The sequence below is a fragment of the Xiphias gladius genome, chromosome 11, assembly GCF_016859285.1.
Source record: "Xiphias gladius isolate SHS-SW01 ecotype Sanya breed wild chromosome 11, ASM1685928v1, whole genome shotgun sequence".
Lineage (NCBI taxonomy): Eukaryota > Metazoa > Chordata > Actinopteri > Istiophoriformes > Xiphiidae > Xiphias > Xiphias gladius.
The window spans coordinates 24,410,809-24,427,982 of NC_053410.1; positions in this window are offsets into that span (position 1 = coordinate 24,410,809).

Genomic DNA, 17,174 nt, shown 5'->3' on the forward strand with positions numbered 1-17,174 from the left:
AATTTGAAATTGGCAGTGTAATTTAAAAATTGCAGTTTCATAGATGGCATTCATTTATTCTGACTATCAAAACAGTGAAATGTCAGCACTGGTACATATATAGTGTCTATGTATAGTGCTAGGTCACACCAGAATTTATAACAGCATGTTTTCACTTCAAAATCCATTCTTTCCAATACAAATCCACAATTAGTGGATTTACTTGCAGATGTGAAGCGAATTTGTGTGATGTTTCATCCTAAACTTACATTTTGGTTCATTTCCAGCAGTTAACTTCACAGTAGAGTAGGTGAACCTGAGCCAATCAAATATCTGACACAAAATGTGCTTATCCTTTGTAATCTGTGTGCAGCAATCTACGTATGCAAACTCTAATAAACTTTACTGCAACGTGTTAGCACAATTTTCACAGCTCTTATATCACCTGCTCTTCTCTCTTTTTTATCTAATGTCCTCAAGCCACTGTAAATAATTCATTTTTCATTAAAAACTCATTACCACTAAAATCCCAGCATTTATATTATCACAGAGAATGAGCGAAAAGAGACAGCGTGAAGGAGTGAGTGTGTGTGTATGTGCGTGTGTGTGTGTGTGTGTGTGTGAGAGAGAGAGAGAGAATGGAGTTGAAATATGAGGCAAAGCCATAAATAGATTGTGTGCTCTAATGTGATTGTCATCCTGCGGTTGCTCTTTGTCTGCTGAGAATGCAGAGTGATGAGTCCAATGAGAGAGAGATCAATGAAAGACAGAGAAAGAAGAAAGGCAGGGTTGTGAAAGATGAGTGAAGACAGAGAGAACGATGATCAGCTTTTCTGGATGTGTGGATAAGAGAGAGAGAGAGAGCTTGTGTGTGTGTGTGTGTGTGTGTGTGTGTGTGTGTGTGTGTGTGTGTGTGTGTGTGTGTGTGTGTGTGTGTGTGTGTGTGTGTGTGTGTGTTTGCAATGCAGACTCAGAAAGTGAGAGCTAATGTATTACACTGTTTTCATATGCAGATCAGTTGGTGTTATTCTTCACTGTTCACAAGATTTGGTGTATGTTTATTTATGTGAATATACAGTACTGGATTAAAGCTTTCATGTCACATAACACCCACTCTGGCAGCCATGTTGAGGGTTTCCTCCTGAGCAGGCAAGTTATGTTTGTGAAGTGCTGCTTTAACAGACCTGGTTAGATAGTTAATGGTTAATGTCCATACTTCTTTAATCATATTAGGGTTATAAACATAAATGCTTATTATATCTTATGGATTTCATTTCAGAATAACTATCATCCAACTACGTCACATATCACTAACAAGTATTGTGTGTGCCTGATATATCTTATTATTATCCCTGTGCTATATTAAAAACACATCAATGAGCCCCACTGTTGCACGGGATGACATGTCCCTTCATTATCATGAACCACAAATGGAATGATTCCAAATTGGAAAAATCAGTTAGTCAGGAAAAAAAAGTCATGTCAGTTGTGTAACATGGAAGCTAGTAGTCACAACATCAACAAACTTTTTTTTGTGAGGATGACGGGCTGCTGTGTGGCGTGCCTGGGCAGTTAGATTGGGACACAGAGAGGCCATGCTAAGATTAAAAATCCACTGCAGTTGGAAACAGACTAGGCGGATATACAATGGACCAAATCTGTTCATACTTGTCCTAAATATAGCGAAAGTAGAGTAAGTGCTGGTTTTGCACTGTATATTTTTGTTGCATACAGTACTCCACTGTGTAACTTACCTTCATTTATGTGTGTTTATTGAGAAATACTGTACACCAATCAGCCACAACATTTAAACTAGTAACTGGCTTTAATATTGTGGCTGAATGGTATAGTTTCTAATGTTTGCCTGTCTCTATTTGTGTTTATGATTGGCCGTACCAGTGTTTGGCATTCATCTCATCTTGCGGCCATTGACTAAGGCAGCGTGATTATTCAGATGGCCTACAGGTTTAACTCTCCCCTCTTCATTGACTTGATGGAGGTTGTAGTTCTGTTAAGAAGCTGACACACTTCATTACAGAGAACATTCCTCTATTGATTAAACAATTCCAAGGTCTGGCCTTTCTCTCCCTCAATAATAACTACACCTCTCTCAAACACACAGACTGATCTTTTTCTCATTTACACAGGTGTATTCATTCAGTATGTAAAATCACATAAGTCGGGTGTGTAAACTTCAAATTATTTTAATGACATACATTTAAGTGACAAAGTAGCTCTTCAATTCATAATGATGGTGATTACCAACCATGTTTCATTATACATCATCTAACTGTGGTGGACATGGCTTGGCATCAGTAATAACCCATTGAGGAGGTCATGGTAAGGACATTCAATGTCTATGGACCAAAGGCTTTCCCTTCCTCCTCTCCCACAATTAAACAAACACATGGACATGAAACAAAGACAAAAAGATCCCCTCCCAGGACAAGACCAGCTTTAAGCACATCAGAGAGATTCATGACAGAGGACTAGTGGGATTATAAAAGTCTAAATTCTAAATTAACACATGGCAAATAACAGGAATAACAATTCAAAATCGCCACAGAATGGAAATTAGTTCATTCTATAACAATAAGGCCTCATCTCTGATTGAAATTTGACTGTTACTTCCCCAGAGAAGATAACATCAAAAGAACTGTACTCATCACCAAAAAAAAATGGACTCTCACAGACACTCAGACACACACACACACACACACACACACACACACACAACCACAATTTAGTACCCTTCCCGTTTCTCTCTCCCTCTTTAGATAATAGACAAATAAATAACAAGCAACATTCCTGAAGCAATGTAACGATTTTTTTCCTTTTCAAACACATATAAATAAATATAAATAAAATGAAACAGCTTTCCCACTATTCAGTAACCAGTTACTATTACTCAGCAAATGTGTTTATGTAAATTACTTAAATTCCCCAGATATATATAATTTAACAGGAACCGAGTTTGAAATGTAACATTTAAGGCAATATCTACTATGTGACTATACCCCCAGCATCCTCCATACAAGGTAACTGACATTAAACGTCACAATGTTGTCTTTTTTGTTAATTAAAGAAGATTGTGGTATAATCTCCATTCATTTATTATTAATGTTAGGAATGGTTTATTATTTTGTTTGGTCAATTAACCACTTGTAGCATGTTAAAGGTTTTGGATGATGTAGTGAAATGAAATCCACACTTGTATTGCTCCTTTTTTGTCATGAATAGTGCCATTAGGTTGATAGATCTTTTTATTTAATGTTTTATTAGGTCATGGTGAACATTGGATGTCTGAATTTTGCATGTGAATAATTCAAAATTTTATACAGGAACCCGATTTTCTGGTTGTAACAAAGGGAGAAGACTGGCACTGCACCAGGATACATGCCCTTCGTCTTCCAGAATAAAGCCAGTGGGATCCTTTTGCTCTTTGCCTTTTGCCATTTTTGCACTTCTTTTCCTTTCTGTGCTACTCTTCTGTTATTTTTGTGTCATGTGGCCCACGCCAATCCCCTGTAAAGTTATCTAGTGAAAATTAAATACAGTAAGTAGTGCATTACTCTGCCATCATCCTGCAAGAGACCCACGCAAGTTGCACGTCTGCCCATAACAAGCCTACCAGAGGGGTCAGCACTGCCGAAGGAGGAAAGTCTGCTGACAGACTTTGAAAAGCTAAACAGCTGAGAGACACTGGTAGAACCTGACACCTGTCAGCCAACAAAATGGGTGGCCTTGCCTCTGATGTATGTCCGTGTATATCTCAGAACATTGTTATTGGTACTGCGTACTGTGTATAAGTACGTTGAGAACCACTAGAACCAGATTCAAATTCCTTGTATGCAATAAAAAAAATATTAAGGTAAGGTTGGTCTTTTAAAAAAAAAAAAGAGTTAACCTACACAATTTTCCCAGATTTGTCGGCATTTAGCTGGAGAAAGTTCAGCCACATTCAAACATTCATTTGTTCAGTTCTCTTGAAGAGAGAATCTGTGGGAGTAGGTAAATGTTAAATAGCTGAGGAACAAGGAATAAGCCCTGGGGAACCCCTCGCATGATGTTAGTCCACTCAAATGCAAGTTACCAGTGATGACAAAATAGTTTCTGTCCCGAAGTTATGACTTGAGCTACATTAGCACCGTTCCTGAGAGCCAAACCCAGTTTTCCATTCTGTGCCGTAATATTGTATGGACAACTGTGTCAAATGCAGTACTTAAATCTAATAAGACTGGAACTGAAATCTTGCCTGAAACAGTTTCTGAACAAATATCATTCGGTACATTAATGAGAGCTCTTACAGTATTGTGATGGCGTCAAAATCAAGATTAAAACTTATCAAAGTAACCAAATTATTTTACTTACAAAAGGAAGGTTTGAAGGTATGTAATTGGTAATCACAGATGTAACCAGACTACTCTTTTTTAGGAGAGGCTTGATGACTGCAGTTTTCAAGGCTTCAGGAAAATTATCTGATGATAGAGATCTATTGACTATCTACAGTAAATCTGTTGCCAAACAGCTAAACATGTCAATAAAGAAGCTCAAAATAAATAGTTTGAAATGTGCCTCCCTAGTTACAAATCAACAAAATGTTTTGACAAGCAAATACTGTTTGCCATCATCCACACACACACACACACACACACACACACACACACACACACACAAGCAAATGCCCCTATACACTTATAAGTTATATTTGCCACATTGGTACTCTGTATAAACCCAAGGATTTCCCAGTCATCGAAGTGTTGCCTTGTGAAACTAATCACCTGTTTAACAACCTGTTTAATGCTACTTTAGAGGAGCATACACACACACCCACACACACACAGACACACACACACATGCACACACGCACACACACGCATACACACCTACACACACACACAAACACACAAAGATAAAGTATGTGGTGCAGCATAAATGTACTTGCTGAGGGCTATAACAAATCATTCCAGAAAATTTTACATAATGGCTCATAACATTACACATAAATGGGGAAAGTGGGGGGGGGGGCATAGAAAATAGCATATCATTCTTGTTGTATGGAAAACTTTATCTCATGTAAATGCTCTCTTTTTCTGCTAGGAGCAAATTTTCCAAAGAAAGATTTATAGGAATGAGGAAAAATATTGTGATTTCATCATTGGCAACCATGGATTTTTGCTTTCCTGCCTTGCTAAACATACAGATGAGCATGTAAACCTCTGAACTGAGTTTTTTCAGAGACAGCAGCTTTGAAGACAAAATGAAAAGTTTATTGGCATTGTCACTGTTAACTGAAAGGTATTGTGTTGCTGACAGCTTCAGTGAAATCAATACCATTTAGTGAATTGTGTGTTCATGCCAAATTTGATGAGTCTCTTACAGACTTAAATTGGTTACATCCACTACCGCCCACACTGAGCAGCTTGCCTTCTCTAGCAAGACGCCAATTAATAATTGCTAAGTAATAATGTATATTTCAGTATGCAAATATGCTTTCTATTCAGATACTGTCATTAAATTGCATGTATTTAAATATCTGTTAAAGGCAGATATCTAGTCTGTATTTGATAGATTCATGTTTAAAAGTAATTAAGTACCATTTGTAGCTGATTAGATGAACATGGTGTATGCTGAATAAAAAATATTTCCAAACACAAGGTTTAAATTTTTCTTTTAGTTTCTTCGAAGGTTTGTTTAACAAAATGTCTTTGTGCCTCAAAAATTGTGCACAGTTATCAATGTATATATTAATGATAATTCCTCATACTAACACATAGAGTATGCAATAAATTCTGAGGTACAAGTCATTACAAAAGAAAACGCAAACAATGTACATTTCCAAAACCTGTAAATACAACAGCATCGTGTCATACTCACTACTCTGTTAACTCAAGTTTCTGTTTTTAACTGAAATACTGTTTTCATTCACTAATAAATTCAAATCAGTCTTGTTTATTTATTTATTCATTTTTTATTTTTATCAATGAACTCAATACTTTCTGCAAATTCTTCAGATTAAAAGCCTACCAATGGAGTGCCCTAGGCTTTTGATGAGAAACATAGGTGATATCCTGAATTTATCAAAATAGTAGGTAAACATTTGGAAAGTTTTTTCATTAACAGCAAACAGCATCAGCTGCAAATTAAAACGGGTGGACAACAGAAAACAGGAAGATGTCTGATCAGAATATAATGAAATATACTTACCAAACAGAATAATTAGGAGTACGGGTCAAATATAAGCCTGTTTCAAGGCTGCCGATGCCATTTAAAGTATGTGAATGGTTTCAGTGAAAATAAAAAAAAACTAACTAGATTCACATATGAATATGTACTACATGTACACATAATTAGTAGCAGATAGCAGAAAAAATCTACAAAAAACACTGACATACGCTTTTTTCATCTAATAAAGTCATTATGGCAAACATGTTAGCAAACCATTGCATTTCCACACATCCAGCAGACAAAGATCAAAATTAGGAGTGATTTTGCTTGGGTTTGATGGCAACCTAGTAACTCCAATATTCACTCTCATTTTAGCTCTGTTTGGGTCTCCACCAACTCTTTAGAGTAATATCTGGCTCTATGGCTGCTAAATGCTCTACTTTGTTCACAGCTAGTTACTAACTTTGTTCTCTGTTTAGTGGTTGGCAAGTAGCCCAGATTTGGTTTTTTGTTGATAACAGCTTCCCGTGAGGTTGCTGGCCATAACTATTTTACTAATGATTGTATTGCAAATTGCCCAAACAATGAACTCTATCTTTATGGATTTAGTTCACGTTAATCAAACATTTGTTTAAAAACATGGTTATTGTCAAGATGCTTTGCTGTCCCTTTTAGGAAAAGCAAAACTCTTACTCTCAATCAAAACATTTTTTTTTAAGTTTAGTAGCTAATACAGTCATGAGTCAAGTTTATGATTCAAATAAATCCCTCTGAAACCACGAAAGCCAACAAATTTACAGTAGCTGTCGGAGAAGAAAATTAACACGAAAACCGACAGGGAATAGATACGGCCTAAACTCAATTTCTTCTTTGAATAAATGATATGAGACTACCCATGTTCTTCCATTACTCATGACACAGGATTGTCCCCTTTCATTTTACAGTGGACGTGATTTCAGTTTGTAATACAGCCCTCTAATGACCACTTCCGAACGCTACTTGTGACCAGGGCCACAGTATTAGCCTGGTGGGACCATCGCTCGCCTACTTTATTGCTTCGTTCTTCATTTTCCAAGGTTTTTGGCTGGCATGTCTGCAGAAGCTCCCCAAATACACATGCAGGCTTGATTGTGTGGGCACCACGTCAATGATTGCCTATTTAGTGAGTAATTATCCCTGTCTCCCTCACTCTCAGCCAACGCAAGCACTGATTGAGTTCCTCTCATTGTGGGTAATGTCTTATTTATCACAAGAGCCCAGTGTGAGTTTTGCAGAAAAAAAGATGGAGAATGCATGACGCGTATTCATCTGCAGCTAGGGAACATGAGTGCGAAAAAAAAAAAAAAAAACAGATAGGTTTAAGCTTGGGTTAGTTTGGCATCCGGAAATGGAATTTACATCTCAGTGGGAAGTTCCAAAAAGCTGAAAAAAATACAAAATCAGATGAGTATCCATAAGATGTGAAGACTGGTTTATCCCTATTCCATGCATACAAAAGCATTTCTTTTGTCAGCAATATATCTACTGTCAAGGCACCTTTAAATTAAGAAAAAAAAGAATACTTCCAACTAAAATTAAATAGGTTTCAGTGACCGGTAAGGCCTTGGCTGGTATTTTCCTTTCCAGATGCAGTAAAGCATGGCTGATGCAACCTCAGCCCTGCCACTGATCTGTTTCTTTGTGTTTATTAGTAAATCAAAGGTCTAATCAGCTCTGAAGCTGCAGAAGAGAGGAGGAGAAGAGGACAGGAGGAGGAGGAGAGGAGGTATGGGCCATTTTTCAATCTAATGGCCAATTAAGATCAGACTAAACGAGGAGGCAGGAGAGCATTGTCTAGTGCAGACCTCATTGAGACTCTAATAAAATGTCAAAATACCACCTCTCTCACGCACATACACACACTTCGTGTGTCTTTCGATCTGCTCACTTTCTCAATCTTTTTCATTCAATTTGTTTTTGCTTTTCATGGCCCCTGTCTAATTTCTTGCCTCTCTTTTCTCTTTGCCATTCTCAACAAAATACACAAACATTCACAGTCTTGCATGGAAAAGAAAAAATAAATCCCCTTTTTTTGCTACTTCTTCACTCGCAGCCGTTCTTGCACACCCACACACGCTGGCTTCACTCTCATCTTTTTTTTATTTAGAAGGGCAAAGACAGAGAGAGAAGGAGAAGAAAAAAATGAAGCTATAGATTTGAGCTGCATACTGTATCAATTTTGCCCAGTCTAAATGACCTAAATAAGGAATTCAATACTGCAGGGTCTGAATAGGAGAGCTTAGTCCACATATTTATTGAATCCAGCCTCTTTGTCCAGTGCCAGCACACTCTGTGGTTTTAGACTCCACTCCAGTGATCCAATGTGGAATGGAAATCCGATCTCCCTGTCTCTCTCTCTCTCTCTCTCTCTGACCCTCTCTCTCCCTCTGTCTTTCTTTTTTCTGTCCTTCCTCCACCAGGCTCAGGCCTGGCACCAGAGGGGTGGCGGGAGGATGGTAAAGGGAGAGAGGGAGATAAAAAGAGTAAGAAACAAGTAAAAAGAGAGCAAGAGAAAGATGGGTGACCCCACAATTTCACATGAATATAGGGCATCTATACTATTCTCCACTGTTACATGGCAAAATTGGATATGGGTTCATATTGATTTTTATGAAGTGTTCTCACTTACTTTACTGTATTGGCTCCATCAATAGTGGGATTTTTTTTTTTTGTCATATTTCCACAGAGTGCTGGGACATCAGAGGAGGAAAGTTTGCTCCAATGTTGCAAAAAATAAGTGAATACACGCATTAATGTTGATCTAATGGTTATTAATATCCATGTTTGAGCAATCAAAGAATTAATCAGTAACATTTTTTACACTTGAAGCGGAACCATTATTGCTACCCCTCTCTGCTGACTTGGGAAGGGTGTAGATGCCAGCTACTTGTTTAATTGTATGTGATAGTGAGGTGCTTTACCAGAAAGACATAATATGCTACTACTCTGTATATACTAGGAACCCTGACCAACCAGTATAAAGTTGGTAGTACTGGAAATAGGGCAGGATCAATAGAAGGAGCCTGAGGTGGATGGAGGAAATGGTGAGTATTTTTACTGTTTAGTCAAAGAAGAAAGTTTGGCTGTCTTCTCCAGGAAAAAAAAAAAAAAAAAACATTGCATTGGTCGTTCGTTAAAACATGTAAGTCAACCTGTGTTAATGTTTTCCTGGCAAAGACCTCTCGTGGCAATGTAAATAATAACTGTCAGGAATAAAGGCAGGACTACTATAGCCTCTTAAAGAGGAGGTTGGCGTTGGTGGTAGGATCAACAAAGCATGTGAGTTTGACATGGGTGAGTAATATGTACCAAATTTCATGGCTATCTATCCAATAGTTGTTGAGATATTTCACTCAAACCTGAAACACGAAAACCTGATGGTGTTGCTAAAGGAAAGTCAGAGGGATGAAAGTTATTAGGATTCATCTTCATCATTAATATCTGTACCAAATGTCAAATGCCAAAATCATCTAATAATTGTTGAGACATTTCAGTCAGGAACAAAGTGGTGGGCCAGCCAATTAATCAATATAAAATTATATCCCCAAAAACATGTAAATCACATACTGGACATAATGACTGACAGAAATGCAACGCACTACATCTATGTTGCGCTGTTTGCACCAAAAATTGAGACCAAATCAAGAAGTGATATCCGGCTGTGTACCACTGCTATAATGCCTCCAGTACTAAAGCCTTACTTAATAGTCAACCCGCGTCCGACTTGTAGCTTCAAATTGTTAACATTTTGGAAAGAGTTTGGAACTCAGAAGGAAAAAATTCTTTAGAAAAACAGGTTTTATGTTTCTGATTTTTGCCTGAGCGAGGATACATTTTTGAGTTGATCCAGTGGTTTTTGAAAGGCTTTTATAGGCCCCAGGGGTCACAATTTTTTTCTCAACCAATGGACCAAACATTCAATCCTTCAATTGTAGTTAAATTGCCAAAATCTGAGGTAGTGTTTATCACGACAATAGCAACAGCTGCAGCAGAAATACATTAGGATGAGTTTTTCTTCTGTGACAGGATATTATTAGTGTAATTTTAATCATACACTTGCATAAGAACTAATGGTAACACTTGAAACTAAAAATCTACTTGGGTAACTGTGTAAAGTTCAAGCATTTAGCTCTAGATGGAGGTGTCAAAGAAGGTCATCCTTGTATGTCCTTTTCTTTATGTGTGTGTGTAATGTGTGTGTGTGTGTGCGTGTGTGCGAATGTGTGTGTCTCTGTGTGTGTGTGTGTGTGTGTGTGTGTGTGTGTGTGTGTGTGTCAATGTGTGTGTGGGTGTGACCTTTTTAAGATCCAGCCAAACTGCTAAACACACTCCCTCTGAGCCTGTCATTTACAGGTTGGCTATCAACATCTTACAGTCTGAGCTCAGGGGACCGACATGCACATGCCAGCATCATACACATGTGGGGTCTGCATCAGGACGCACATGCACTCACATTTACACAAAACACACTCATGTAGAAGTCACTTGCTCAAAAGCTATAGACAAAGTGGAAAGCCATCAGAATCAGTTGACGTAAACACTTTACTAACGCAGCAGCTCACATGTGGAACTGATTTCTGCTTCATTGCTGTCAAGGATTAGGATGTTCGAAAATCCTCTCATTGTGTCGGATGGACATGGAATCAGGAAAATAGCTCTTCTTTGTATCCACACATCTGCTTTTGGTAATTGTTTTAGTTTGGAAAGCATGCATCCAATTCAAATCAATAACTGTATACATTTCATTAAACCCTGTTCAACATTATTTAGTGATAAGTTCACGCAGTCAAAAAAACAGGAGGACAGCTGATCCCTGCTGCGGCTACAGGCTACTACATGTCCCCATGTGTCAGAAAAACAATAGAAATGACTGCTGTCATGTCCTCATGCTTTGGCCTCTGTGCATCTGTACTTCCTAGCATCACATTTGCACGGTAGTGATCGTGAAATGTATGCCCACATACACCAGACTTTTACAATAGCTTGAGGGGGTAATTTTACCGGGGGAAACCTCACATAAGCTCCTTATCAAAACTGCCCGGCCATGTTAGAGGTGAGCCAGGCTGAATGTGACAGGTCAGTGAACAAGACTAGCCAAAGGCTTGGGAGGACGACCAGAGACATATGCTGCCTAATTTTTGCTCCTCAGAACTCCAACATATCACTTTGTGAATTGTGAATTGTGAGCTGTAACTGTTTTTCCCCGTTTATTGGGGGGACTTTTTCCTTAGTCAAATCGCCAAGTATAAGGATAGAGCATGTTGCATGCTGTAAAGATTGTAAAGTCCCTTGAGGCAAAGTTGTGATTAGTGATTTGGGGCTAAATAAGTAGAATTGACTTGACTAAGCATATTTTGTCATCTTCTTTTGCAAAGTATATTAAAGTTGACTCACACATGGGCATTTATGTCAATACACCCATTGTTATATTTTCTATGTAAGCTCACGAAAGGCATTAACATGTCAAGATGCACCCCTGCATATTCTATTCATTGCGTAAATGTGTGTCAGTGCTTCACAAAAGTAGCATTTTTATCACATCTGCACACGAGATAGGCACATCTGTGCGACCCGAACATTCACTAATTCTTCTGACTGTATGGCAAGTCTAGTGTTGGCCGCTGATTGTGTCTCTGAAGTATTGTCATTGCATTGAAGTCACTTAGCTGAACATCACTTTTTATAACCAATAATTTCTATCTTTGATTAATCCAGAACATCATTAACAACACAACACGTAGAGTTCCCATAATCCTCAAAGATTTTTTAATCATTCGGATTTAAAAAAAAAAATCTCTCTCTCTCTCTCTCTCTATATATATATATATATATATATATATAGGCATCAGATGATGAAACAAAAAAACAGTTTGGTAACAGTGTACTGGCCTTTAGCATTTTATCAAATATTCTGTAATTTCTTTGCACACCCCAAAGAAGACTGATATTGGAAAATAAACAAGCTAAATTTTCAATTTAGCTAAATATAAAGTTTCATTGTGCTGAGGGTTTTTGTAATTAATAAATCAGGTTTGCAGCCCTTGTCTCATTAAAACTGACTTCTGCTTAATATGTATGACAACTTCTGTAGATTTTGAGGAGTAAAAACAGGAATTTAGTATTATTGCAGAAAATTCTCATTTTCCCACTTTCTCACTTTTTTAGTGTCATCAATGTGGGATCAACTCATAATCAGGAAATTTTTCACCTAACTGGATGTACAAACGACCTTTGTGCAAATAAATGCTAGTGGTCGCTTTCACTAGCAGAAAGATTAAGTTTCCACTATGGTCTGTTGTGCTTCTGCATCCACTGGCCCGATGAAAACACGAGAAAGGCACTCTTCATTTTGTATCCACACATCTGCTTTTGGTAGATTTTGGTTTGACAGGCGTACATGCAATGCAAATCAATAACCAATTTCTCATTCTATCCTGGATAGCCAGCCTCTCATTCAGTGTAAAGATTAAAATCCATTTGACCCCTGAAAAAGAACCACTTTAATATTAATAGAATATTCCAACAGGTAATTTACATGCATCTGTGGACCTCAAGAGTGAGTATACAGTATAATAACTTTATTGTTCTTGATATAATTTCTCCTATAGCACCCCTCTCATTTTTCTACAGTAATCTGGATAGTGATCGGTGTAACTGGCTTTACCCTAATATTTCTATAGAAACATAATATCAGTCAGATCAACAGTCAGATTTTCTTCTCAAAAGTTGTACAGTATTGCTGCATTTCTTTGAAGAGACTGGGCATCTCAAAATTGCAGCGAAATTGTGACATCTCTCCTGGACCAGATATTGCACCTAAATTGACTCCCTTTTTATATTTATGCCAATGGCCTTTTTCATTTATAACATTGTACATCTTTTTCTATATTGGTATAAACAATAGTATGGTAGTTAATAATCCTATTCAATTCTAGATTACTTAAATTCCGAATTTTTATCAAATGTGATAACTTAAGTTAACTGTACACTAGCTGTCTGGCACCAAAAACAGACACACACAGTTAGCTACAGCTGTTGAACATTATGGAGCTATTAGAAGCAAAAAGCCAGATGTTTCATCTTTGGAATTGGTGGATACCAAAACAGAGCTAAAGGGAGAGTGAATGTTAGACTTAACATTCATCAGTTGACATAACACACAATTCCAAATGAATGCTAATGTTGCTAATGCGTCTGTTGGACGGGTAAATAAACAGCTGTTTGCTAACATGTATGCCATATCAACTTTATAGGGTTGATAATATCTTAAAGGTTTGTTAATAGCTTGTTCCGCTGCCACAAGGAGTCAAAAAAAAAATCAGTTATGGCAGTTATGGTTGCTTTAAGAGTTTTTGCAGCAGTCATTATTTGCACAACAGAAAAACCCCATATCGAAATATAATAAATATATATGAACATATACACTGATCAGCCAATCATTAAACCAGTTATCGGTTTTAATGTTGTTGCTGAATGGTGTATGTCCCCATACTAGTGACATTGTGCCATATGATATTTATGTGGACATATATTTTAGACACATACAAACACTTGTAAATATATGGTGGTATGCTATATATAACACATTTATGTCACACATATATGTGTTATACATGCATGTTGCATAAATTAAAGGACACTATAATAAATCCTTTTTTGTAGCAACTACTGTACTTGAATTCAAATTTTCACTTGTTGCAAATTGGGGCACCAACTTCAATTGAAGGAAAATAGACAAACCAAATAAATAAGTAAGTAGTAAACTCTCATTACAGGGATCTCTTTCTCTCCTTTGAGGGAATACACAAGACCATGACTTGTCAATAAATGAGGATTATTTATAGCTAACTTTCTAAAAGCAACTGAATAAATGAGGCATTAATAATGAACACATGACAAAGAGGTCAGAATCACAGAAACGAATAAAGTTTATCTTTGAATGATAAATGACAAAAACTTACGAGTGCATCTACAGTTTATGGAAGGAGTCTGGTAAGTCTCTTATCTTACAGGTTTCTCAGGGAGGAGAATATGGGTGTTTGTGTCTGTGTGGGTGTGTAAGACAGAGCAAGAGGAAAGAGAGGGAGAAAAAGACTGTGGATCATTATGTGTTTAGTTCTGGTGATCTTCCTTTACGCAATTGTTTGTTGAATAAAGTATCAATCTCTGTACAAGGAGTCTTTTTACCTGGTCTGTTCTTTTTCTGGGATCAACAGCCAGGATCACCCCAAAACATCACAATGTTGTTTCACATCCTGCTCTTAATTTTATTATGATGCAAAATGTCTGCCTCTGTGGGTTGGAGAAGGTTGGATCCTTGTCTGGCCAATATTAATTCTGAAATTTTTATTATGAGAGAAGGCTATTTGGCAGATCCTGGGAGTTTCTGAAAAAGTCTGTTCAAAACCCAATTAACGTTTGACTTGGAATTGTTTGTAATACTGTAAAATTTGTAGTTTACATGTTTACAACAAAAAAAAAACTACTACCCTGGCACATCCAGTAAGAACTAGTTTTTGCTTAACAGTTAGCATTACCTAAGATAAGCTATTGTAATCATTCTAGCCTTGGCTTATTGAGTTAGTAAAATGATGCTCAAAACTTGGATTTCATTCATTCTTTTAATTTCCATGTCCAAGAAGCAATTCAGGTTTAAAATAAGTTAACTCAGATCAACATTTTTCAACCTAACTTAGCTATAACAATTTTGCTGAGTCACATAGCTATCACTAGGACAATGTCAGACATTTTGATAAGATTTGCTAGAGTTACATAAAGTTAAATGTTGTGACTGTTAACCAGTTTTTCTTGTCACTTGAGAATTGGGTTTGTCTTTGCCATTTACAAAGGTAGAAACATTTTGTGGGGGTTTAACATTAACAGTACTGGAAATTTGCCAGTTTAATTACACTAGCTTATCCAATAGCTAAAATATTAACTTTTTTTAATGCAGACTCACTGTATTTTGGAGACTTGCTGCAGTACATTTACCTCACTACCTCAATGCACACACAAACTTTTTGCACAACACATCTCTGTGGGAAAGTCTTATGAGCCAAAAAAAGTTTGAATCAGGCCTTTTGGAACAATTATTTGAGAGAAATAATGAAAAGTTTTCAACTCGATGCTAATCAAAGATTCCATCATAAGGCTGAAAAAACAAAACAAACCTATCAGACAGATGGCAGAAACTTTAGGAGTGGCCAAATCAAAAATTTACTATAATATTAAAAAGAAGGACTACGGTGGTGAGCTCAGAAACATCAAAAAGCCCGGGAGACCACGGCACACATCTAAGGTGGATGATCATAGAAGTCTTTTCTGGGTGAAGTATAACCCCTTTTCAACATCTAGCCAAGTCAAGAACACTCTTGAGGAGGTAGACGTATCATTATTAAAGTCTACAATCAAGAGATACCTTCATGAATGTAAATCCAGAGGATTTACCACAGGGTGAAAACCACTGGTAACACTCAAGAACAGAAAGGGCAGATTAGACTTTGCCAGAAAACATCTAAAAAAGCCTGCTCAGTGTTGGAACAAGACTCTTTGGACAGATGAAACCAAGATTAACTTGTACCAAAAATGATGAGAAGAGAAGAGTATGGAGAAGGAAAGGAATGACTTATGATCAAACGCATACCAATGACTTTTCATTGACTGCAAAAGATTTTCATCACACAAATAAACACAATCCTTATATTCATAATTATGTTGGTTTGTGCATTTACTTTTTAACATCTTAAAATGGAGGGACTATGTATAGAAATGGCTGTAATTCCTAAACAGTCAATGCAATATTTGTGTTAAACCTCTTGAATTAAAGCTGAAAGTCTACACTTCAATCACATCTTGATGGCTCTGTTTCAAATTCATTGTGGTGGTGTACAGAGAAAAAAATACAAAAACTGTGTCAAAATAGCACATATACAGTATATATTGTGTATATATACACCATTGTATTGGTATGTATGTGTGTCAGTATGTATACATGTATATATACATACATATATATGTGTGTGTGTGTGTATATATATATATATATATATATATATATATATATATATATATATATATATATATATATGAAGAACACATTAAAACCAGTAAGTGGTTTTAATGTTGTGGTGTATATTTAATCTGAATACAGTATAAATGTTATTTAGCGAGAGTTATTCATAGTTATTCTACTTAACTAGGTTATATTACTTAATATGGGCATCTGGCTCATTTCAATTGATAGCTGTAACAGGCGATTAAGCACGTGTGACTAATGATTGATTAATAATGAGTGATTAATAAGTTAGCAAAACTGAAGTGAAGTAAGTCAAAAGCTGTAAGAAAAAGACACATAACTCTGATAACATTTAAGATTTAAATGTTTAATGCAAGTGTAAAAGAACCCTGAAAATTTGATTGAAACATTCATTAAAAAATGACAATCTGTGATCCCTCATGTCAGTTTTGCTAGATGATAGATTTGTTTAAAATATAAGATTAAAGAAGAAACGATGTTAAGGGTAAAATAAAGAACTGTCTCAGTTTGTATATATGTGTGTGTGTGTGTGTGTGTGTGTGTGTGTGTGTGTGTGTGTGTGTGCGTGTGTGCGTGTGTGTGTGTGTGTATGCGTGCGTGCACATTTTTTTCTTTCTTTCTCTATTTTTCTTTCTCAGGCCTGCACACTGTCTGACAGCCTTTCCATCACGCAGTGAGTGAACACTTGTGGCACAGCCATTCACCATGTGGAGCATCGCTGAGGTCAACACAGATGAGGTGAAACCACAGCTGGCAAAGCTCACACTGCAGCCAGTCATCTAACTCTGCCACTGACCCTGGTGGTGTAAGGTTTCTACATAGTGCACAGTGGCCTTCACTGTTCTGGTAGATGAATTGGTCTCTTCTCTTTCCTCTCCTCTGGCCCTTTTTACTTCCCTTTCTTTCCTGCGCTTCTTAACTCTTTTCCTTCACCTTTTCTTTTTTTTTTCTC